Source organism: Chelon labrosus (genome assembly GCF_963514085.1).
Source record: "Chelon labrosus genome assembly, chromosome: 15".
In the NCBI taxonomy this organism is placed as follows: Eukaryota; Metazoa; Chordata; class Actinopteri; order Mugiliformes; family Mugilidae; genus Chelon; species Chelon labrosus.
In genome coordinates, this window is record NC_140348.1 from 23,197,415 (window position 1) to 23,223,957 (window position 26,543).

The 26,543-nt window shown below is 43.0% G+C and overlaps 1 protein-coding gene across 1 annotated transcript in view; it reads right to left on the minus strand.

Annotated features, from left to right (window-relative positions):
- The window catches only part of adgra1b (adhesion G protein-coupled receptor A1b), a 182,217-nt gene that overhangs the window by 70,623 nt on the left and 85,051 nt on the right, over positions 1–26,543 (minus strand). The gene's annotated exons all lie outside the window — the stretch shown is intronic.

The following is a 26,543-nucleotide window of genomic DNA, read 5'->3' on the forward strand; positions in this document are numbered from 1 at the left end:
TACAATTTGTACCAGTCATTCTCTGCCGTAAAATAACATCACAAACAACTTCTTAAGTGTGAACAAATATTTATTTAATAAAGTGACAACTATGAATAAATGAGGGACTAATAGAATATAGGAGTGTATCAAATGAACGAATATAATAAGGTATGAAATAATTTCTGGAGCGATGGTGAGAGATGGAGATGTTTAAGTCCTAAACTAAAGGGAATGGATTTGATATCTAATCTAATCAATCTTCTCTAAAAGATGTTAGTAGGGAGTTTCAAAGTAGTGACACCAACTCTTTGTCTTAAGCGGTAGGAACGATTCAAGCCTACTTTTGTAGAGTCTTCTCGGCGTCGGTGATGGCGGAGCGTCGGTGTGACGAGATGGTGACGAAGCGGCACAGCTGATGCAGGTCTCTCTGGGACCGGTAGACAGGACTTGTTGCTTGGTCTGCAACTCCAACACCCAGCTTTGCTTGAGAGCGCTGTAGGTGTTCAGTCAAAGGCAGATGACACTTGGCAATGTCTTTGTGTTTGAAGAAAGAAGTCGGATCGTCACGTCTTCTTGATGTCGTTGCTATGGCAACAGCTTCTTGATTTCTTGATCCGTCGAAGAGATTGGGTCTTTCTCTGATATCCCAGCTGACTACGCTGGCTAATTTATAAACGATGTTGGTTAGTACTTCGGTTCGTAGAGTATAAAAATGAATAAAGCTAGAAAAATATTTAAGTCACTATAAAAATCGTACGTCGGGAAAAACATCCGACGAGAAACAAACAGAGCTTGAAAAGGACCGTATTGTCAATATTCAAGTTGTTCTTAAAGTTACTAAGTACAAACGTGACTAAGTACGTAAAGAAGAAAACTAAAATAAAAGTAAAATGTGAACGGAACGTGGAGAGTTGAAAGTGCGGAGAAAGTGCGGCGAAAGAGCGGCGGAAAGAGCGGAGAAATGGGTGCGTCTCTCTGGTTTTATGAGTTAATTATTCAGGGCGTGTTTTGGATCGGGTTTCCAGAATCTTCGTGCGGAAAGAGAAGAGAACGCCTTCTCCTTTGTTTCGAGATGTCTTATTGCCTGATCTTCTTAACTTATTTTATATTATTTAATTTAATCATTCCATCACTCATCATGACTCGTTAGCAATGTTTTTCGTATGCGACAACACTCAACATTACAACATGACAAGATGACGTATCAGAATGACCACATCAAAGTAACTCAAAAACATCAATAAATTAATAAACTCAAGTTCTCTTTACATTGACATTTTGCTAATAATAAAAGGTCGGGGTTTCTAAAATAACAATTCCAACAGTTATGATTTCAAGCTACTATTAGTATAAGAACATACCTAAGTTTCAACATTCTTTAACTTCAACAATTGATTAAAAGAGAGAAAATACTTTTAAAGATAGCCACTTGATGGCAATGTTGATCCATCCTTACTGTGACAAATTATGTGAATTTGGGCTAGCATTATCGTACAAGGACCAAAATTGTCTCATTGTGATCGTAAGCACTTCCTGAACAATAATATATAACTTACCAGGTTATTACATTTTCGATAGTCATATTATAAAACTTAGGTGCTTTTCAGAGGAAAATGCATATCAGAGTCTGGTTCTGGGGAAAGAAAGTTATTTACGACCGGCTTATCAGTGTTTCGCTCCACTCTTGGAGAGGGGAAAGCAAACCTGTTTAGTGGTATGTTTACATATGTAGGTGTCTCTGAAAGGAAAATTAATGAATACAGATTTAAAACATAATTAGTATCACATTAAGGCTTCTTGAATTTATCCATTCGAATCCAAAAAGGTGAGTCTTTCATTAAGACCCCCCCTTTTGTTCCTGGGATCTTGTTGATGTCTCCTCAAGTGGAAAGAGGAAGATTAGAAGAAGAAAGAGGGTGTGAAATTCCAGAGAACGGTAAATCTGTCCCCTTGGCTCAGATGACGTCCAGAGCATCAGGGAGGTCCGATAGCGTGGGCCTGTCCCGCGTTCGGACATGGCACATTTATGGCTAAGGTGTAAAAGGTTGATCTGTTAGAAGAGTTCTTCTGCAAAACAACTTCGTAAATTTAAATTCCAGAGAGGGGAAGAATTGAGAGGACCACAGGTTCCTACATATCCCCCACTCGATTCGAATGATCGCTGTCCAGGGATCTTTCGGATCGACAAGATGGGACCTGTTGTCATCGAAGGGACGTTGACTTGATAACCACCTTTAAGACCAGAGTTGGTGTTTTGTTTTTTTTTGGAAATATCAGTGAAAAGGGATCTAGTACAGGGTCACTATCTAGTCCTAACTGAATTTCTGAATCACTTGGTTATCTAGGATGCTAGCTCTAGGATGGCGGAGAATAATATGTTTTACTCTAGGGATCTAGGAATAAGATATGGGGAAATCTTACTAATGGCTAGGCTGTCCATTGAGGATCTCTCGCAACATATCTGTCATTAGCATGCTAACCAGTTGTGTATGAGCACAGTCAACAGACACTGTTGGTAAAATAGAGACTATCGCACGGATAGTCTTGCTCAAGGTTTCACTATAAGCATTAACCACCAGAATGGTGCTCTTCAATGATTGTATTACAGTTGCAACTCGTTTCGTTGTCTGTACATTTGTGCTCTTATGTCTGCAATCGGACATAATTCCAATGAACCGTTTAGGTTTCTCAACATACCCATTCAGTTTTGATTGTGTGACAGTGAACTTCTGTAACCGCAGCGACATGTGAGTCATGTCTGCTTCAGCATGTTCTATAATTTCTCGGTTCCATTTCTTACCAGTCCAGCTGGTCAGATCAGTGGTGGTAGGAAAGTTTTTCCTACATACCTCGCTAGGATTTACTTAACAAATAAATTTTTGGGTGTGCAGTCGATAATTGGTGATCAGCCAAATTATCTTCATGAAAAGAACGCGCATGGTTAGGGTTCTGTTAGATGTATAGAGTTGAGCCCTAAAGGGAACTATGTTGTGTGAGGTGTTTGACCCCCACTTGTAGCTAATTGATTATGTCGATTTTAACTTGGAAAGTAAATCGAGGTTGGTGGATTAGGATAGGACACCTATCTTACAATTAATTTTCGTAGTTTACGTTAACAGCGATCTTATTTGTTTTTCCACTATTGATTGGCACCCGTGGGTGTTTAAACGTTTCTTATCGTTTATGACCTAATTGGGACGTTGGAGTCCCCGACAAGTCCCATGGGGTTTTTGTGTGGTTTAATTTGGTTGCGATTAACCCATTTGAAGATTGGCTCTTTTTGACCTTTGCTAACCTTGTTTTGGTACACGGCGGAAGAGACTTGGTCCCCCACTTGTAATTTGTTATGGGACGCTTTTTGGTTGTAACAGGCCTTGTGTCCTTCTGCGCTCTTGTCCAAGTTTTTCTGGGCAAAGGCGAAGGTGGCTTTGAGGTGAGCATTTAGGTCGGTCATATACTGGTGTGTTGTATATGCCGTTGCAATGTTGGACTCGTCTGGTTGGTAGAGCAGGTGCCGTGGAAGCATCATCTGTCTATCAGTTGTCATTTCAAAAGGTGAGAACCCTGTCACTCTGTGTGGGGTTGCTCTGATTCTTTTGTGGCCTGCGCATGGAGAGTCAAGGGCATGCATTGGCGTTACCCCCCTGTGGCTCTGAGGCACCACGAACTCAGGAGAAGTGAGTGCGTCGGAGACATGGACGAGAAGGCCCTTGATGATTTGAGGAGCAGAGACAACTGGGGTGGGAGGGTGGGTAAAACATCCAGTGTCAAGTGTGCAGGGGTACCCGTCAGGGGCACCTGTTTTGGCCAAAGTATCTGGTAGGTCATTGAGCTCTTTGTTTTTGAACGGTCTTCTGTGGTGTATAGACACGTCCTTCGTTCTAGCAGGTATGTGCGGGTGGCGTTCGTTGGCCACCTGGCTTGCTTCAGGAATTGTTTTTCCTGACTTCATGTCGTCATGGTCAGGAAGGGTGGTTTCACCTCGTACTCCTGTCTGAGACCATGGAATGTGCTTGATCGCGTCCATCTGAGCAGTAAGTCTGACAAGTACATCACTGCCAATGTGGACAGAGTGTGGTAGGTCAGGAATGACCAGAAAAAGATGATTCGGCTCCCTGTGGTTCCATACCACCTTTAAGGTGCAGATCCCGTCGGCGGTCGCTATCGCCTGAGGTGTGGGATCTAAAGGGAAGCGGAAAGATTTCTTCACAAACGGAAGATTTGGATTTGTCCGTGACAAGGACTTATACGGCTCTCGGCTGATGGCTGATTTATCAGTCCAGGGGGTCAAGATCACATCGTTGACATCAGCATCTTCAAGTTTGATGCCTTTTACTACCTGAGGGCAGTAGTTGTATGCCTTAGGAGAACTGGTCAACGTGCACAAGAAAGTGTCTTGTTCAGACAGAAGTTCTTCTTTGGGCCACAAGGGTGGTGGCTGGATGTTATTAGTTTCTTCTGACACTTCATCAACATTGGTTGATTGTATCGTGTCAGGTAGGTTGTCACTTGTCAAGGTCCTTGTCTCAAGGGTGTAGCACTGAGCTGCAGTGGCATGGGAAAGAGAAATAGGCAGAGGTCGACGGACCTGTGCCCAGATCTTCAAACGCTTGAAGTCAATCAATGGCTCAAATCGGTTAAGGAGGTCTTTACCAATTAGAAGAGGAATAGTGTCAAGGGGAGACACATACACGGGGTGGACAAGGCTCATTGGTCCAATAGTGAAGTTAATCACTGCCATGGTCTTCAAGACGGTGCTTGTGGAAGAATATGGTTGAGCGTCAAGAGAACAGCTCTGCAATTTCAAGTTCTTGTTGGATTGGTGTGTTACCATTTGCAACTTGTCGAAAAGCGCTGATGACATCAAAGTGATATCTGCACCAGTGTCAAGGAGTGCTTCATGTTCAAGCTCGTTTTCAAGTGTAGTAGGCAAGTAGAATTTTCGAGCGATTCCTTTTTCTGTGAGGGGGCACAAGAACTGTTGGAAAGGTGGCTCACCTTGAGTGATCAAAGAGTCCTCCTTGAATGGTTCTTCTTTTGAGTCCGACTGGACCACCAGAACTGCACTAGGAGGGGCTGTTTTCTTTCTCCCTGCGTCTGATTGTTCATGCGCACTGGTTGAGAGTGTTGGGGCCTGAGTCTGAGGCAGCACCTGCTCAGTTTCTTCGGGGCCCAAGTAGACTTCTTCCACAACAACGTTTGGTTGGTCGTATGGATTCTTCGGAGGAGAAGGTTTTGGATTTGCTGAAGCTATAGAAAAGACGTCGACTTTCTTTTCTTTCTTGAATATATTTTCAATCATTTGCCTGATGGTTTCAAGATCTTTCTTGGTCAGACCTGATTGATTATACTTACCGTCAGTGCTGTTTCTCTTTTGTTGGCTGGTTCGCCTGTTCTGATCTGTGGCTTCCTCGTCAGAGGAGCTGTGATGGTGATGTTCCTGGTCCCAAAAGGGAGTATTTCGGAAGTCACATTGATCATGTCCTCTATTAGCACGAGGTTGGCGGTCCTTCCACTGGTTAGGTGGGGGCTTGTCTCGGCGGAAATCAGGAGGCTTCCGATTTCTCTCAAAGCGTGGTTGGTTCTGACCTTTGTCAGACCAGGGTGACTGTGAATGCCAGCGGCCTTGCTTCTTTTGTTGAAAGGAAGGATATGGCCTGGTGACAGGTTGACATGGTTCAGCAGGATTCGGGATGGGCTGCGAAGGTGCTCTCTTCGGAGCTCCTTCTAACTCCAAGGGAATTGACCTGGTGTTGATACTCAGGATGTGGGGTTCTGATGATTTCCCCATGGTTTCTTTTTGTTTTGCAAACCCTTTCACGGCTAGTTCGCGCAGTTGGCGACTAGTGAGGGTTTTTGGACATGCCATGACTCCGAGGTGATGGCTAGTTGAGGGATGGAGGTTTTGCACGAACAGAGATTTGAAGTGCATTTCTTCTTCCATCTGTATATCGTTTCTGGAACCAAAATAGGCTTCGTGGAGCCGCTGATAGTATTCTTGGGGAGATTCTTGTCTTCCTTGTTTGACAGCTAAAGCAGCTGCTAGACCTGTCTGTGGCGTGTAGCCAGAGAATTCCTCCTTCAATACCTCGCAGAGGCTTTCATATTTCTCCTTGACATGGGGAGGTTGTCGCTCGATGAACCTGCTAACTCGATGATTTGAGGTTACCTTGATTAGGTAGATCCTGTCATCAGTTGTAGCATTTGGGAATTTCCTCAAGTAGAACTCTATGTCCTTTAGGTAAGCGTCAGTGTCATGAGTTCCACCGGCTTTGGGCTCAAAGCGAGTTATGTTGCGGGCGATCTTATCTAGGTCTCTGTCGGAAGGACCTTGTGAATGATAAGTGTCCGAAGATGAGTGAGGTTTAGGGGACAAGGTCTCCCTAAATCGGTCAGGTATAGCTGCGCTAACCCGAGTATGAAGGTTGAGAGCAGGGGGCGGCGGAGGATGAGGAGGGGGACGGTCTGCCTGAGTGTCACTGTGTTGTGTTGCTCCACTTCTTTTGTCATGGGATGTTGCACCCAAAGCTTCTTTCTGGTGTAGGCCTAACTCAAGAGAATATTCCAACTCTCTTTTAACCTCTTCCAGCTCTGTCTCTGTCCTTTGTTGTTGTCGTCGGGATTCTCCAGCATTATCCAGGACTTCTTCTAGTTCCTGCTGTAAGTGGAGGAAGCGATTTTTCTCAAATTCTCTAGCTCGGTCGTGGACTTTGAGCTTAATCTTCAGGTCTTTTATTTCATTTAGTGCGTCTTTAAGACAATTGTCAGAATGGATGAGAAGTTTGCTCAACTCTTGAAGCTGATCTTTTGTTTCCGCTAGCTCCTGCTCGCGGTGTTGGAGGATTTGTTTGAGTCTAGTATTCCTACTTTCAAACTCTGTGCCTTCGTCGTCCGACGATTTATTATCTACCCCCCTTTTGGTGTTACATTGAGACTCTAAGTCGTCGTTGCGTACCTTTGCTGCAGTTAAAGACTGTTTAGTCTCATCAAGTTGTCTTTTGAGGGCTTTATTATCTTGTTGCTGGGCCCTTATTTTAGTTTGGCTTTGCTCCAACAACTTAGCTGACTGTTTGAGTTGCGCTGCCATGACAATAGCCATGCTTCCTAACATTTTAGTTAGATCTTTATCTTTAAGTTTTTCAGTTAAAGCTCGGCACACGAGCACAGACATTATTTCTTCTAGATCGGAGGGATTTGTTTCCTGGATCTGATTTACATATCCAGGCATCAATTTGCTAGTCAGATCGATCAATGCTGAATCTAGGCTCTCGGAAGGATTTCCTAAACTGGAGGGACAGGATCCGGTTGGGTCCTCCATTTTCAGTTGTGGTAATTTTGAAACTTACAGTCAGTAGTACTTTGTGTTTCAGCAGTGAGCAACTCTAGGGTGGAGAAACATGGAAAAATTAAAAAGAACTCGAATGAGTAATTTTAAGAAAATTAGAAAAGTTTAAAAATTTTCTTTGATTAATAATTTCTTTTTCCCTTATGGAATAGATTAAGTAATTAAATCTTGATTTAATTTCAAATTCAATTTCAATAGCCTGTGTGTATGTTGACACACAGTGGCTTTAGCCTTTATGAGAATCTGTAAACACAGAATTATATAATGTGTTTAGTTTTTAACAATTTCCAAATAACATTGATAATTTATATATCTTCAAACATGTAATCAAATAAACTTAGTTTAGTAAATTGGATTAATAGTATATCTCAAGGAAGTTTAGTTTTTAGTTTTAGTTTTTAACAAAACCACTAGTTCAATAGTGATAGAGTGAGTTACTTTAGGCTCTGTCTATACAAGCTCAGACCTTCCATGTTTGCAAGTCGAATGCAATTAGTCAAATCAACCACCAGAGGCGGTGTCGTTTATTTTACTCTACAGATGTAGGGAAGTTACGTCTCCAAATGCAAGGAAGTTACGTTTTAGGCGTCACGAGGGGGCGTTTTTAGCTCCGCCCACTGAAAGACCGCCCTGTTCAAACAGAATCTGATTCAGTGTCAGTTTGGGCACGACAGGGTTAATTTCTCAGCAGCGAGAAATTCACTTTTCACACAAGAGAACTCCAGGGCACGGCGGCCTTCTTTAAAGTTTCAACAAAAAAAGTTTTCCAGCTCACCTGGACAGACAACAAGCACAAGGTTAATTCAGCTCGTTTACGAGCACAACTTAGGAGTTATCTACTCCTCTTTTCACAAATATGCGTGTGGTAAGAATTTCGTTACCACAGCAACAACCCGTCTCATCATTTAAGAGGGGAAACTACAGCCTCTTTCACTGTCTTTAAAACAGCTGTTTTGGGTTAGGTAGCTAATCTAACCAGAAAACACAAGAGGGTCTGAATATGTCAAACTTTCTGGAACCTCGCAGCAAAGTGGACTAATATTCAGGGCGACGTTAATCAGTTTTGGAACTTCGCAACAACTGATAATCCACCAACAGGCCTTTTAAAGAGAGCGTGTTTACAACACTCTAGCATGCAAACAGTTCAGAGTCCTGGAAACTCGCAGCGACTCGACTCAGACATAACGTACGGCGACGTTGTTTCATTAAATATTGCTCAATTTTATCCTTGCAAGGTTTCTTTTACACGTTTAAAGTAAGGTAGTGACTCAATAAAGAAAGCTCATACACAACCGAAGCACAGCGAACAAGCAGCGATGTTGGATCGCTCAGCGGACACAAGATCGGCATTAACTCTTAATTATCACAGTTGAGTTTTGTCTGTAATATGAAATTACTGCAGAGAAATCAGGTATACGTAGCCTCACGCGGCTGCACCATTAATATGTAGGGTAGTCTACACCTTTTTAAATGTCTCGTTAGGGCACCACCTCCTGTTATCGTAGGAAGAACACGGTTTAAATCAATTTATCAGTCTCAATTAAATAATTTGCATATCTGAAGGAGTGAATCCTTTACTACAATTTGTACCAGTCATTCTCTGCCGTAAAATAACATCACAAACAACTTCTTAAGTGTGAACAAATATTTATTTAATAAAGTGACAACTATGAATAAATGAGGGACTAATAGAATATAGGAGTGTATCAAATGAACGAATATAATAAGGTATGAAATAATTTCTGGAGCGATGGTGAGAGATGGAGATGTTTAAGTCCTAAACTAAAGGGAATGGATTTGATATCTAATCTAATCAATCTTCTCTAAAAGATGTTAGTAGGGAGTTTCAAAGTAGTGACACCAACTCTTTGTCTTAAGCGGTAGGAACGATTCAAGCCTACTTTTGTAGAGTCTTCTCGGCGTCGGTGATGGCGGAGCGTCGGTGTGACGAGATGGTGACGAAGCGGCACAGCTGATGCAGGTCTCTCTGGGACCGGTAGACAGGACTTGTTGCTTGGTCTGCAACTCCAACACCCAGCTTTGCTTGAGAGCGCTGTAGGTGTTCAGTCAAAGGCAGATGACACTTGGCAATGTCTTTGTGTTTGAAGAAAGAAGTCGGATCGTCACGTCTTCTTGATGTCGTTGCTATGGCAACAGCTTCTTGATTTCTTGATCCGTCGAAGAGATTGGGTCTTTCTCTGATATCCCAGCTGACTACGCTGGCTAATTTATAAACGATGTTGGTTAGTACTTCGGTTCGTAGAGTATAAAAATGAATAAAGCTAGAAAAATATTTAAGTCACTATAAAAATCGTACGTCGGGAAAAACATCCGACGAGAAACAAACAGAGCTTGAAAAGGACCGTATTGTCAATATTCAAGTTGTTCTTAAAGTTACTAAGTACAAACGTGACTAAGTACGTAAAGAAGAAAACTAAAATAAAAGTAAAATGTGAACGGAACGTGGAGAGTTGAAAGTGCGGAGAAAGTGCGGCGAAAGAGCGGCGGAAAGAGCGGAGAAATGGGTGCGTCTCTCTGGTTTTATGAGTTAATTATTCAGGGCGTGTTTTGGATCGGGTTTCCAGAATCTTCGTGCGGAAAGAGAAGAGAACGCCTTCTCCTTTGTTTCGAGATGTCTTATTGCCTGATCTTCTTAACTTATTTTATATTATTTAATTTAATCATTCCATCACTCATCATGACTCGTTAGCAATGTTTTTCGTATGCGACAACACTCAACATTACAACATGACAAGATGACGTATCAGAATGACCACATCAAAGTAACTCAAAAACATCAATAAATTAATAAACTCAAGTTCTCTTTACATTGACATTTTGCTAATAATAAAAGGTCGGGGTTTCTAAAATAACAATTCCAACAGTTATGATTTCAAGCTACTATTAGTATAAGAACATACCTAAGTTTCAACATTCTTTAACTTCAACAATTGATTAAAAGAGAGAAAATACTTTTAAAGATAGCCACTTGATGGCAATGTTGATCCATCCTTACTGTGACAAATTATGTGAATTTGGGCTAGCATTATCGTACAAGGACCAAAATTGTCTCATTGTGATCGTAAGCACTTCCTGAACAATAATATATAACTTACCAGGTTATTACATTTTCGATAGTCATATTATAAAACTTAGGTGCTTTTCAGAGGAAAATGCATATCAGAGTCTGGTTCTGGGGAAAGAAAGTTATTTACGACCGGCTTATCAGTGTTTCGCTCCACTCTTGGAGAGGGGAAAGCAAACCTGTTTAGTGGTATGTTTACATATGTAGGTGTCTCTGAAAGGAAAATTAATGAATACAGATTTAAAACATAATTAGTATCACATTAAGGCTTCTTGAATTTATCCATTCGAATCCAAAAAGGTGAGTCTTTCATTAAGACCCCCCCTTTTGTTCCTGGGATCTTGTTGATGTCTCCTCAAGTGGAAAGAGGAAGATTAGAAGAAGAAAGAGGGTGTGAAATTCCAGAGAACGGTAAATCTGTCCCCTTGGCTCAGATGACGTCCAGAGCATCAGGGAGGTCCGATAGCGTGGGCCTGTCCCGCGTTCGGACATGGCACATTTATGGCTAAGGTGTAAAAGGTTGATCTGTTAGAAGAGTTCTTCTGCAAAACAACTTCGTAAATTTAAATTCCAGAGAGGGGAAGAATTGAGAGGACCACAGGTTCCTACACAGGGATCCCCCACATACACAGACTGTCGCGCCGGCCTTTTGGCAGGTCGTGCCGTACTATCACCACATTTTGTCTCAGGTTTGATTCAGCTGCAGAGCCGAGGGTTCAGGATTAATGTGCGGTCATTCGGTGAAGCTGTAACAGTTGGCTGTCGCACAAAGTGGGCGTGTTAGCACTGCCCAAGAGGTGAGTCATAACTTTGGTCCTGTCCTCTGGGAATCCCTGATGGATGTAAGTATACGTTCCCCTCTCTTCAATACCGATAAGAGGTCCTTTTTTTTTTTTTTTTCCCAGTCACTCCCAGATTAGCCTTTACTTTCTGGGTCATCAGTCCGGGACACGGCGACAGGACGCCGATGCAATCAAGGTCACGTTGAGCAACCAGTTCATTAACAGATTTGTCACTTCGGTTCCACCTGCCGGCCGGTATCACTTCAAACACGCTGCATCTCAAGCCCGAGACAACTGCGGAGCGCCGATATCAAATGTCACAACTGGCTCGTGCCTCTGGACGCTGTCACAAACGAAGATTTAACCATTGAAATCTACGTTCCGCTTGAGCAGCGCGATTAAAGCAGATCTCCACTGGAAGAGAGAAGGAGCAGAACAATCGGGGTCTCTTTGGGCCTTTTTCCAGATTGTAATTTAAGATTCGGCTCGGAGGTGAAATGAATGTGAACTGGCGTGTGTGTGTCTGTGTGTGTGTGAGCGCGCTCCGCAGATTGAATCATTCAATTACTTTTCACTCACTATTTGATTTTCCGTGCAGGCGGTGTTTATGACAGTCTCTCGGTTTTGGCAAGCCGAGGCCAAATATTGATCTCGTAAGCGTATGCTGTCAAACACTTTTTTGCCGTTTGAGGGACAATGGTGAACTCCACAAATGGGCTACAATGAATTAATTATGGCGCAAAGTATAGCGCTAAGAGCCGACGTTCATGACCTGACAAACCCAACACAAACACACACACACGCAGATACAGAGGTATGACATGTGTTTCGAGTCTCCTCTCCGTGATGTATGTGTGCATTAGCCGATAGTAATGACCGCTGAGATACGTCGGCACCGTGGAGCCTCTCCCGTTGATGATTCAGTGGCAAGCGGTGTAGCCGGTGCGTTTGCACTGTCTCCATGGAAACCTGCTTATTAATCTGCGTGACTTAACAATTTCCCTCCAGAGTGGCAGAGTAAGGGCTAGCAAGCGCTCCGCGTAGCGTAAGTGCCTTTACATCAACATGGCCGTGCATGAATATGGACGACGGTGGGGAGCTGGGGGTCATTCATCAGCAAAACTGGAGTACAACATGCTACAGTGGGATTTCTAGCTGCGGACCTCCACTTGGGAACATGATTAACCGCCCTCTCAGCCTCCTCTTCAGCAGACATCTAACTGTTAACATTTCAAAGGATTTTCTTTAAAAAAAAATTGATGAAAATGATTTGATCAACCGGAGGAAAGTGTAAATATTAAATTTTCTTGTGAGCATGATGATGCAAGATACACGGCGGTGCAGGAGCTCATTAACGACACTTTAACACAGGCAGCAGCTCCACAGCACAGGATTTATCTTACACAGTGAGCTGCAGGAATGCACGGTTTCTCGCACCGCGCCCAAACGCGCCCGCGTCCACGGCGCGGTTCTGGGGTTGCGGCTGTCTGCATAGCAAAGACAAACAATCCCGAGGAGACGGAACAAAGCTCCGGAGATCATTCACATCGACGCGCGGACGGCCTAAACGGCATAACGGGGCTTCTGCGCTCCCATCGCTGCGGCGCATGATGCAACAAGCTGACCGCTTCCAGCTGAATCCTGCGCGGAGGCAGCGAACCAACCGAGACGCGCACACACACACACACCTTCTGACAACAAGAAGAAACACATGGAAATTCCTTATGCAAGTGCTGTCTGTAAAGGCAAAAGGATGCACTAAGAACATTACATGGTGAATCGTTATAAAAGACTTCCCACAATAACAACATCAAGAACAATCAGGTGCTGCTGCCCGGTTAAAAAGGTATTAACGGTTCTATTATAGAGCCATTTTGTTAACCAACACAGCAATTTGGGATATGAATATATGAAAATGCATTAAGGGGTATCATGTAGCCTAAATGTATTTAAGCCACCATTACCATTAGAATTGTCTAGACACGTCTTAAATGGCCCATTCTCTCGTTTTGCATTTAAACTTTGGAAAATGCCCTTGGGCACCGCCAGGGCAAATCTAACAGATCTGGGAGGGAAAATTAAAGCGGAGGAAGAGAGCGCTGTATATTTATGTCCTCCTTTTACCATATTAATCCCTTCCCACTAATCCTTCAGCTGCACCAAATAAAACTGTAATGGCTTTGGTGGTCATCTCTATCTCACCAGGCTGATGATGAACTCACTGGCAAAGGCGACGGACTCATTCCGAGGCGAGGAGATATGTTTATGCGCTCCCGTATTTCATTCCTCCGTGCGTCTGATATTATTGCGTACAGTTTGTTAAGGCGCATTTACGGCGGCTCGAGCGCGAAACCCACTGCGGCGGTCCTTCGCGGTGCAAACGCGCAGCAACGGCAACATCTCCAGTCACAGATCAACGAGACGGAGCCAGAAGGACGAATGCATTCACCGAACCCTTCCAGCTTCCACCCACTGTGCTTAGTCATGTAACACTGGCTTTATTAAGAATCTAGCCTCCACATTTTTAAAGTCAATACAGGGTGTGTTTCATCAAGTAATTGGAGCTTGAATAATGCTTACGGCTAAAGGAATAGTCCAGTGCAAAGCTAAGGCTTTAAATGTTTGAAGCTGACGTCTTTACAGAGGCTGCTAACGGTAGTCAACATGAGTTAGTGGTTTAATTTGCCATCTAGAGAACGGCATGCACAAACAAAAACTGCCCAAACACACGTAGAAATTCCCTAGAGACTGTTCAAACCCCAATTTTAGAGCTTTAATGGACTACGCTACTCCATTTCCTCTATGCTTCTATGGCATTTTGATACTTGAGGTAATCGAGGCTAAACTCACTTCCATGTAATCAAGACACAAGTTGGTCGATCCAAACTTGAAACTCAAGTTTGACTAATGACTTCACTTGCACATAGGTCTCGAGTTGTAATCCTTCCCAACACATACACCGATCAGCCACAACATTAAAACAGGAGAAGTGAATACCAGTGACCATCTTGTGACAATTCAGTGTTCTGCTGGGAAACTTTTGGACCTGGCATTCATTGGTGTGGATGTTACTTAGACATGTAGCACCCACCTAGACCAGACCAGGCACCCCCCACTGCATAGCAATGCCACTCATTGATGGCAGGATGCAGCCTGATACAGACACACACACAAAAAAACAAAAAAAAAAACATGAAGAACAGCACAAGGTGTTGACCTGGCCTCCAAATTCACTAGATCCCAAACTGATCAAGTATCTGTGGGATGATCCACAGAGGCCCCTCCCCTCAAAGGCCCCCCACTAACAACATTCTGTTGCCAGACACCACAGGACACCCTCAGAAGGCCCATGTCCATTCTCTGATGAGTCACAACTGTTTTGGAGGAACAAGGGAGACCCGCACAATATTAGATAGGTAGTCATAATGTTTTGCCTGATCGTTGTACAGTCACTGTGTACGAACAGGAGGGAACTTTGTTTGGCACCGCAAAATTCGTTTAAAGGTCGACTTGAACTCGTTGGCCTTGGCTGGTCTGAACTTGGAAGATAACTTGAAGCTTGCGGCCAAGATATTAGAATTACTGGCAAACCTGCAGAACACAGACTTCTTCCTACCCCTTCAGATCTTGGGACTTTTTTGCATCTCTTTTTGTTAAAAATGTATTCGTAGGTAGGTTTTCCACGGGCGTGCGAGTTTGGATCAGCTGCCGTCGTCCTCCACAAAGGAGCAGAATTTAGACAAGTAGGTAATGAGTCACTGTAACTATCTGATCTGGCATCTCTGCCGCTTCCTTGGCAACACTATGAAGAGAACAGTCCTCTTGAAAGTCTCATAAAACCACAGGTAGCCATTTCGGCACTTTCAGACAATCCCAGACTAAGTCGCCCCCCCTTGTTGTCAGTCTCGTCGCTAAGGGATGCCATCCGTCTCCTGGCTACAGCTTTACGAATATGACAATGACGACGATGATGATAATGTGATATTGATTTTCCCCGTCTGCCACTCAGCGAGAATACCAAGCAAGCGTAATTCTGTAAATGCTGAAGTGGTTCTTTAAACCCTACAACAGAGAAGTGTTTGATATTAAAAAAGACAGATTTGTGTATAATTACAGGTTATTATTCTATTTTTCCTCCAGTGGCCATTAAAACGTGTGCAACAAGAAATCAATTCTTCATATTTTCATTAAACTGTCCTAATGTGATGAATGAACATTTGATGTTTTTTGACAGTTGCTCAGCTGTTTGGTATTCTGCGCGAGTCTACACGGCTATCCCGAGGAATCCAAGACACACCACCGCAAGCAAGGGGTGGGATGGAGGATTTATTGGAGCGCTCTCGTGCTTCAGACGCACTTCACTTCAATCGATCTGTTGAAGCATTACCATAGTCAGCTCGCTCTGGCCGTTCAGATTTCCCCATCCCCCCCTTCCATGTTTTGATCAATGAAGGTCTCATCCATAGTCAACCGTACACCCCCTCCAGCTGCTGTGGGACCAGAGCCAATTGACTTATATGTATAGTGAAAACCGCAGAAGGATTCTGTTCCTCAATCCCCATTGCTAAGGAGAACAATCAGACAGGCAGCGATTTCTCCAGTGCCGTGATCAAGACAGTCACGATGGGAATGACAGTTCTCTTACTAAGATGAAAAAACGTGAAGATCTGAGCTTACGTCGAGGAAATGAAATCCCCAGGGGTCTGCACTCGATTCATCAGCGGTTTAATCTGTTAAACAGGGGTAATAAGCTGGTGTCAGGCCAATGCCTGTTTAGCACAACTGCCGTAAATTGCTGTCCTAAGCATTAAGTAATAGAGGTGGACAAATGCATGGAGATGCATGGATATACATCAGCTGCAATAGTTTTTTGATTCTCTAGCTGATTATTTAAATGCATTTTGAAGGGATTATTGACGAGACAGTAGACAGCTAACATGAACTACGAATGCCATAGGAAAAAATAGCAGCCTCGAACCAAGGGTGCTGGTATTACATGGATACATGGCAAGCACAATCCAAGATGTCAAGGTCCAAAGGTGAATATTTCCTGGTTTTATTGGTCTTTGTTGATAATAAACTCTCTGAGTTATAGTGTCCAGACTGGACAAAACATGACACTTGGACCATGTTGTGATAGCAGTGTTAACAATTTCCTCAAATCCTTGGACATAATATTTATTAATGAACCTTTCCACGATTGCATGTGTCCACAAACCAGTCAGGCTCCACTTTATAGGCATGCACTATGTTGCAGCTATTGTGAGGGCTTTGAAGGCATTTAAGATTATTGACAAGTACGATTCCAGTGAATCACAAACATGATCTCTATACTCACAGATCATTTCTACAGAGGATTAAACAGGATTGATAGAGAGTTTTATCGCTGAATGAGCTTGGGTTGAAGTCCTGCCATCGTCCACAGACAGGAAGTGAAGAGGGAGGCCTCCTATTAGAGACTATGCATAATTGTGTCATAATTAGCGCATGGTTTCTTAGGTTATGGCAAAGAAAATGTGTTTTGTGAGGTCACGGTGACCTCTGGCTTATTTTTAAGAAATTCTCTCGAGGCATATTGTGTACACAGGAATGGAACAGACCATTGGATTTTAACGGCCAGCACGAATATTTGGCAACTTGGGAGCAGAAACTGAAACATAAAGAACTTCTCCATTCCAGCAACAAGTATTAAAGATTTTTACAAATCACACTGCAAAATTATGTTATGCTTACCCCTTATTCTCTTTGTTACAGTTTAATTTAGTTTTAAAGTATCCTACCTATCGTATTGTATAATAGTTTTGGCAAGAACCACTCCATAAACCTTTGGTCCTTCAGAAACATTTTCTTTTCAGGAGTGCAACCTGCTTAGAGACACACATTTCATCCGCTTCCCTATTTCAGAAACTCCAGATCCTGTTTTTATTTACATATTGCATTCACAGCAAAGGGAATATTCCTGACCGCTTTATTTATAGCACGTCCACGGGGTCACGCTTATTCAAGTCGTCGGTTTTTAGATCTTAATCCTCCAGAGGTTTTGAGAAGCAGAGGTCAGTTTTTATTAAGATTTAGAGGCACCAAATTACAGAACAGCTTTTCCCATTTGGCAAAACAAACTAAAAAAAGTTCATGTTTGAAATATTACAAAAGATTCTTAACAAAATAATTTAACTGCTCTGTTGTATCTGCTTTTCCTTGAGTGCTGGTCCATACGTCCATGTTTGATTTGCGTAATTCACAGTGATTTCTTTTACTCATGAGACAGTCTAGCTGTATAGACTGCAAAGATGTTTTGTTCTTTATACTATTTAAAGCTTTATGCATTAAGGTTGATGCTTCAGATGTATCCACATGGTATTTCTGCCTCTTCTTACGCTGATTATATTGTTATATATTGTTGTTAAATCGTGCAAAATAAAGAAATAGTTCAAAATATCACAAAGTAAGTGAAACCTCATCGTAGTGTGTACTTTCTGTGTGTCCTTTAACTTATCGGACACATTTCCCCTATGTACTCTGACTTTGCCGCTATATATGTACATGAAAAAAATGAATGATTCTACTTCTCTGATCCTACTGAACCAGGCCCAAGGTCACTATCTATAATTAATGGCTGCGCGGAATAATGTCAGTGTTAGATGTCCGTTTATCAGGTTTTTCCACTGTCACATTACAGAAATAATAGGACAGATGATTTAAATGGAGCAGAGCTAACTCGAGCCAATCTAAATACTTCCCGTCCTCGGCCATCTTCTGAGCCTCCACTTGGCCCAGATTAGCATCAGACAAGAGGGCACACTTTGAAGATTCTGTCTCAAAAAGCGATTAGCCGGGAGTCGGTCATGTAACCCAGCTGGGACTCACGCATTAGCCGCCGCACCACGGTGACCACGGGGAGGGTGGAGACGGAGGAAATAAAGTTATTAATCAGATTCGTTCCGACCCTGATTACGAAACAAGTCGAGCGGTGGTGTTAAACTGATATCCCACCACTCCCTTTAATGCATGTCACAGAGTGATCAGAAACTTTGCAGCCTCTAAAAAAAGGTAGAACAAAGCGGTATGAGGCAATTGTTTTCGATTGATTTTTACGTTTGTTCCAAGGCGGACCGTGCAATCAATGACTTCGGCTTTGTTTGGGAGCATACTGGTTAGGTCTTTTTTCACATAGTAGTGCCTTTTTAGCTTGGTTAAAGTATAATATGATGATCAGTTAATGGCACAAGTAAAACTACAAAACAACCACTAAACATTTAATTAAAGTAAATCTTTATTTACTCAATAGGTTATTTCTTAAGATAAGCGATTCTCCAGGCAGCTCACTGGAAAAGCTTTTACGCTTTGAATTATAGTCCACAACAGACATTGAAACTATTCAGTGTATAGTGCATGATGTATGAATACAATACTTTCTGGGTGCCTATACAAATATGGAAGTGCGGAGAACGACGGGGAATAAAGCGTCACTTTGTGTTTCAGGGAAACTTAGAAATGAATGATTGTGATTATGTTTTGAGCAAAGTACCTGTTTAATAATTGAGAAGTGCAGCAATATTATGTCACGATAACAATGCAAGAAAAACTGAGAAAAATGGGTACAGTGTTGATGATGCAATTAAGTTTTTATGTGTGCAGAATCCTATGTTGCCTCCCTAGCGTCAAGAGTTAAAGCCTGGGAGGGATGGTCCACCCACCTCTGTGCTTTTCCTAACAAATTTTAGGCCATTCTTCATTCTGCTGCTGCTGGAATTTTTAAGGTTCAGCAGGGGCCAGGAAGGGATTGCTAAAAATGCTGCCTTTTCCCCCTTAGCTTTGAACGGGTAGGTATACATGTGTGTCGGGATCTGGAACTGGCGCCCTTGTAACGTACGCTCTGGAACCTTTTTCTTTTGGGGAATAAGCCCAGACAACTTTCCTAGAATGTCAAACCATTTCCTGGTCTATTGGTGAGGAGGATTTTTACCCGTTGAGAGAAAACAGACTCCCTCGCTGGCAAGCCTGGTCTTAACAAATAGGAATATATTTGGGAGTAAAATCAGTACAGTGTAATAAATACTGCAATGAGCTATTCTTGCATGAGTAACTACTCCGGCTAAGTTAATGGCTATTACAGCACATTACAATCAAAAGACCATGCACCATGTCTCAGTGGGAGGGCGCTAGTACAGCTCCACATAGTGCGCAGGTTGTAGAATCATGTTAAATGTGTCATGCCCAGTGGGGGACACCCAAGAAGTGGTGGCCCATAAGTGCAAAATATTAACAATGTAATTTGTGAGCTGAAATTTAAAGTTTAAATTTAAACCTATGAACACTATTGTTTGGAGACATTTAATTATTCCCTTTAAATATGAACAGAAAAGACTACACCGATCAGGCATAACATTATGACCACTGACAGGAGACGTAAAGAACATTGATCATCTTTTGGACCTGGCATTCATTGGTGTGGATGTTACTTAGACATGTAGCACCCACCTAGACCAGACCAGACCAGGCACCCCCACCCCATAGCAATGACACTCCACAATGCAGACCTACGCAATATTAGGGTGGTGGTCATAATTTTATGCCTGATCTGTGTATATTTGCAGAACTGTTTTGAGAAAGCTCCTTGAATTCTGTGCAGAGGCATGACATACTCCACCTTGACTCTCCGCAGCAGTGTCAGACTAGAGTGGGGGATGCAGCTGTAGTAATGGCGGAGGGAGGGGTGGGCCGGTGGGCCGGTGATTTATACCAAACCCATTGCTGCTGTCCCCTCTGCGACACTACGACACTATCTGGCTGTTTGTCTGCAATCCTTTGACCCCAGGTCCACCACCGCTGTCCCTCTCCAGCTCCATCAGACTAAAGAGCCTACAACATGCGCACAGCGGCCATCACTATGTCACCGCGTCTTGGCTACATGGATCTCAGGGGTGGGGGCTAATTGGTCACTTTATGGCAGCGAGTCTGTCTCAGCTACTCTCTTCAGAGGAGGTTAGCGCTACCATCAAGGCGTCATTACAGAGGGAGAACTGACCAGCGCTGCAGTTTTGAAGCATATACAAAGATGTGCTCCTTGCTTTGACCTCAGATTCACTTAAAAGTCAATATGACTGCTTAACGCTCCTCTGCCCAAGTACCACTAGATACTAATTTTCATGTCCTTAAAGAAGACGTCTACAAGATCACCGTACTTGAAAAATAAATATTGCTTTTCAAGCAGTTTAGCTGTCAGTCAACCTTAGTGCTGTGATTTGCTTCCCACAAGGTCCATTAGCTTCTGTCCAGGAACTTTCCATTCAAGGAACTACATATATGGAGTCCTTCTAAGTGATCTAAGCAATTTTTTTCATTGCGTGGCCAATGCCTGTTTAGCCATAGTTGCTGTTCTTGCTAATGCTAGCTACCCAGTTGGCTCATTTGAATTGAAAATTGGGTAAAATGATAAAAGTTGAGTGAGAATTCCCGACCAACCAGTTACATAACCCCCGTCAATTAAATTTATTGCTTGTTAAAAACTATTTTCAAAGTGTTTTCACCAATGTACACTGACTAGCTGCAGGATAAGGAGATTTTTGTTTGTTTCTGTTCTGTAATATATGGTTTTCCATATGTGTTGCACCATTGCATTATGGAGGACATAATGGACAATTTTTTGCTATTTAGTAATATTTTGTTCGGCAAAATACAAACCAATACAGCAAAGAATTAAGTTTGACCATACACAGTCGAATAAGACAAGAAAAGAATAGCGCAACGCTACAGTCGTGATTCATCTGCTGAGTCACATCCACTTGGACGTACATGTAAGCAACACGCAGTAAGTGCAGGGAGGCTAGTTGAGAAACAATGAGAAAGCAGAGAGCAGTGAGACCACGGTGCTGACACATCTCCCTCAAACGAGCTCCTAAAGAGTGAGCTGCAAACCTGCAGCCTCCAGAGAGATTTGTATGAGAATGGATGCTTGACAGTGGCAGGCACCAGCCAGACTTTAGTTCCACTCCGGGGATTGGCCTGCCTTTCCATGTCACTGTAAATGTAATTTTCACTCAGCTAAGGCACCCCCCCCAGGTACCTCCTCACCTCAGATCCTGGATTAAGGTGTGAGAGTGAGAGACAGGCAGACTGCAAAGTGCGACGTGAGAAATTAAATTAATGCGCGGGACGGTCTGTGGGTGCGCTTGCATGCGCAGCGGTATTTGCAGGCATGCATGTGTGCATTCTGTGGACTCGCCGTGACACCTTCAGTTTGTCCCACTTTACCACATTATTGTCATCCATGCACATAACACATATAGCAGCGGGGGATCAAATCTCATTTCACACAGCCAGTACTTTGACCTTTAGATCTCTAAACACATTTAAGCTCAGCACCAATATAAAGTTTAGAGAAGACCTGAATACTTGTCTCCAAAGTTGTTTTAGTATTGCACATATATTTTTACTCTGAGTATGCTGCTGACTAAAAACACGCAGTGTATACAGCGACATACAGAAAGAGGCATGCAGTGTTAAACTGTCAGAAAATGTACAGTGGTTTGGTGCAATAGTGGATAAAATAAATATACTGGTTTGTTGTTTGGTGGCTGTCTGATACAGATTTATATTCAGAACTTAATGCTATCAGAACCAGCATAGAGTGGCTCAGTGACAGAGCTTGTCAGCTTTGCCGCAATAAGTACATCACTGTCTATCAGCTAAGGTTGCTCTGCTAATGTTAAAGACAAACAGCTTAAACAAGAAAGGTCACGAGCTTTCAAAGTGGTGTTCCCCCTCTTTGTAAGTATTTCCCTGATGGAAAGTAATCACTGGATTGCTCATATTGGCTTAAGCATTGCAGCATACCTGGGATATTGGCGGATAGCAGAGGTTAGATGGAGTTTAAGGCTTTTACTTAATAATGAATGTCAAACAGCATTTGAGTTCACACGGTGAAGGCTACATCTTCCGCATGTGCACGATTGTGTGGTAACGTTCCCCTGCTAGCAGCGACCCTGGCAGCGACGTGTTAACAGTGTCCGCCAGAGCGGAAGAGGAGAGCAACCTTAGCGGCGGAGACGGAGGTAGCGACTACAAGTGTGAAGAAAAACCCGGGACACGTTGAAGAAACGTTTCTGTTGCCCCGGATAAAACGAAACTCTGAACAAGTTCTGAACAAGAATTGGACGCCAAGGACAAACATGTTCACCATTGGTGTGGCTTTTCTTTGTTGGAAGAACTGGAAGAAGAAACTGGACTGAGCCTTGACATGGATGCAACCTTAATGCTGCTGGGCAACATGTTGGTATTTGTAAAATATTCGCCATGCAGCTAACTAAATCATGGATTATTGACTTGGAACTGTTGAAAGAGTTTCTACACATAAGCAGGAGGCTTTCCTCTCATAGGCACACGCCACATAGCTGCATCACCATGGTTTGGTAATTACTCCCACTGCCAAAAAGTTCAGACAAAGGTTCTGCACTGTGGCTTTAAGTTAAGGGTTAAGAACACCAGAATTGGCTTCTGAGCCTTGGAATCTAAGATTAACCTCAAGATTTCTGTCCCACCCAAGAGGTGTTTTGAGCAGTTGACTCACTGTGATCACGTAGCTGCTATGCCTACTACCTTAAATTACACTAAAACCATTTGTAAGTTGTCATTTGTATTGTTGTTAGTGTGCCTTACAGTATGTACTGTATCCGGTAACTTAATGAAGCTTAGGCGAATGTTCAATAAGGAAGATCTGTCCCCTCACAATTGGTTCCCTACAGGTGAATGTGGGCTATGGCTCTAGGTCCGTATGTCTTCCATTCTCCCACATTGTCAAAATCACTCAGTCCCTAGCAACCATCTTCGTTCACCAACTCCTCTTCTCTATGGTCTTCCCAAAAGTCAGAGGTCTGTCAACTTCATTTACTTCTCCACCACCACCAGTGTCTAGACTACTGTCTAACCCTATCTACCTTCATCATTTGGGATTCAGCTCTTCAGAGTCCAACTGCCAAACTAATACCTTGCATTTTTCTTACTGACCTGGCAATTGGAAGACAATTTCTGCTCCATGCACTATTTTATTGACCTGCAACTCTGTAGATACTGACTGACAAAATAAATACCTACCCATTTATCGACACTGTATTTTTTTGGAATGCATCAAGGGAGCAATTGGCAGGGGTTGTCCCCACCTTCCCTCCAGCAGCAGGTATTCAAAGGCCTTTCCATCGGCTTGGCAGTAATTGTGGCAGTTCCCTATCTCCCCAGCAGAACAACATTCCAGCTTATCTCAATGACCTTCCATAGACAGCCCTCAGTCTCCGGTCCCAGGACGCGAGAGGGAGCGAGGTGCACTGGATAACACGGAACTGACTCGTCACATGATCCCAAACACCACTGACCTTTATTGGCTCCCCACGGGAACTCCGGCCTAGGTCTATATCTACAAGACTTAACCTACCACATACTGCCATTCATGTCTTTCCTCAAGGCCACGATGTATCACATCTGCCCTCCCATTTACAACGAAAGCTCCTTCTGAAGCTGCCAATCCAAGTCACGGTGCACTCCAAGGGGGTACAGGGCCAAGATAAATTCCCCAAACACTCCAGTGTGTGTAAACAGGAACTGTCGATCAAGGCCTCTCAAGGGTGTGAGATTCTCGTCGGTGGAAAACCATAGTATGATGATTTTTATTTACATAACAGCTTGTTGCTTCAACTTTCTAAAAAGCCGGACACGTCTCAGCAGCCTCATAATGTCACATGGCAGGCTGGGAAAGGCCATACTTGATCAGTGGTCTGTCTGTGAAGGTTCTCAGTCATCCAGGTCATGGTATATCCAAAAAAGGTTCAAAAAAGGCAACTGGACTTGTAGAGTTTTTTGAGAAGTGGTCAGTGGTCATAATCACGCTAAGGCCATAGCGTGCATCTTCTTGTTTTTGAAATAACCAAGTTGCCTTCACACTTTCCCTAACATCAAATAAAAGCTGTAGTCATTTACCGGTAAAGCAAACATTTGCCACGACTGTTTTATGAATTCTTCTCCAAAATCAGCTCCTACAACATTATCCCATCTAAGACGCGTCATGAAAACAACAAAATACATGCTGATTGTGTTTGATTTTTGTAATGGAACAATGCGATGTGGGCTGTCAGATAAAGAGGGCGGTTAGTTGGGAATCAACTTCCACAGTAAAATGAGATTATACTGGTATTTTTGCACTTGAATACTTCTTTAAATAATGTGTTTGTTTGCAATAAACACTACAATAATAAATACACCAGAAGCTTTCTGAGGAAGTAGCTACGTGATGCTATGCTATGCTATGCTATGCTACGCTACGCTACGCTATAATATAATATAATATAATATAATATAATATAATATAATATAATATAATAACAAGTGCGGCGCTCCACTGTTCACCAAAATTCCTCTGCAGGAAGTGGAAATTTTCTTTGTTCCCTCAAGTCATGCGTCTGTGAACTCAACATTAAACAGCCATGTATATCATGTGATGTGAAAACAGGAGCTCTTGCATCAGGTTGTCACCCTTGTGTATTAGAGAGATTCAGAGAGCATCGGCGTCAATTTAACTACGAGCCAGGATTTGGAAATTTTATTGAAAACTCACATCAGACACAAATTATTATTCAAAGCACAATATATTAATAATTTAACCGAACGCTTTCTAATATGGTTGGAGGGGCTCTTTCACCGGAGCCATAGACTAAAGTGGCTTCATTTAGCTTGGCACTTCTCAGACGTAAAGGGAAACCTATGGACCCCCAACTGAGCTCCAAATTTGACCCCGTTTACCAGGGCTAATGCCTTAATTGACCCAAATAAACGAGGGAAACATCAGCGAAGCTGCACCACCTCCTAGTGATGATAACCAAAGTAACTCCTGCTCTTGCAGAGGGAGGAGAACCGCCTTGAAAATCACATTCAAATAAGTAATGAATAAGGAAATCTACGAGAAGGCACAGACTGAATAAGAATGAGGGCACTAGGATAAATTTAGAACAAAGATATTTTTTTTTGGAGGACACATTTTCAAAGCAGGGTAAACTGAAAAGAAGGCCAACAAATGGAATAATACTTATTTTTCATACTGTATTCAGAGGTCACCGGTTACTGCTACTATGGACAGTGTGCGGTGTAGATGTGTGTGTGTCGTTATGTTAATTGTCTGTTTACCGCTGTGGTGCGACAACAGAGTGTAGTGTTTTCCTCGGCTCCATTATTCATGGGCTTCGAGGAGAGGCTTGGCTCCGTGTTTGGCGCCGGCTTGTTTTGTTTAGCGTCCCCCCGTCACGCCGGGGCCCTACCCCACCCCTTTACTCCTCGCGTTCTGAATTCTTAATCGAAGCCCACACTCGCTCACGGCCCAGATCTCGGCTGGCTCCCGTCCTGAGCCGCAGGCGCGAGGATCTGGAAACAAGTTCAGGTGGATCCCGCCTTTGTCCTCGCGCTCTGTTTACAGGAACACACAGCGCCGATTAATGGAGATAATCAGATAGCGGCTTTTAATGAATAAATTATGACTGGCTTGGATTGGGAAGCTCTGGGTTTTACCCCAGGAAACGAAACAAAAAAATAGGTTTTGTAACAGCTTAAACACTTTGCACATCCTGGATATGGCTGTATTCATGAAGTAGCAACTACCTGCAAAGAAAGAGTCTCACTTGATACTCAAAAATATCAAAAGAAGTACTCTGAGAACTGCAGGTAGGTCAAAATCAATGCTCTGACAAGTTAAAGCCACATATTCAGAAACCTGTTGTTTTAACTGAAAGGCTATATTGAGCGTAGCTAATAAAGGTCTACATCAAGAGGGTGAATTTTTAAAGACACGAGAAGCCGGAAAGAGGCCATTTGAGTGATGCAGGAGAGGTTGCAAGCCGGTCGGTGTTAAGGGTGGCCAGGTAGGCAGTGGTGGGTAAAACTGATTTTTATTGAACCATTAAATCCCCCAGTGCCAAATGTAATTTGAGGTTTTTGTTGCCTCGCCACCATTAGCTGCTAACAACCCAGTCGCTCCGGGGCATGTCCTGATAAAAATAGAGTGGCGAGACAAGGGCAAATCAGAACAACAGACTATTCAATCTGCGCAATTATGTTGTCGTTAACATTAGCCCATCTGATTCCTTAAAGTCGAGGCAGACAGGCGCATCACTCGGGGAGCTTCCAAATCTCATCAGAGGGGAGACACAGGTGGAGAGCAAAAGCCAAACACCGGAGCGTAATATTGCGATGAAGCGACAAGTGAGAGACATTGTAATAGACAGCCAGGGAGCGGATAGAGTCCTGATGAGAGTGGGCGGGCGGGTGTGTGTTTGTTTGGGATTGTGTGGCGTTCGTGTGCGCGACTATGCAT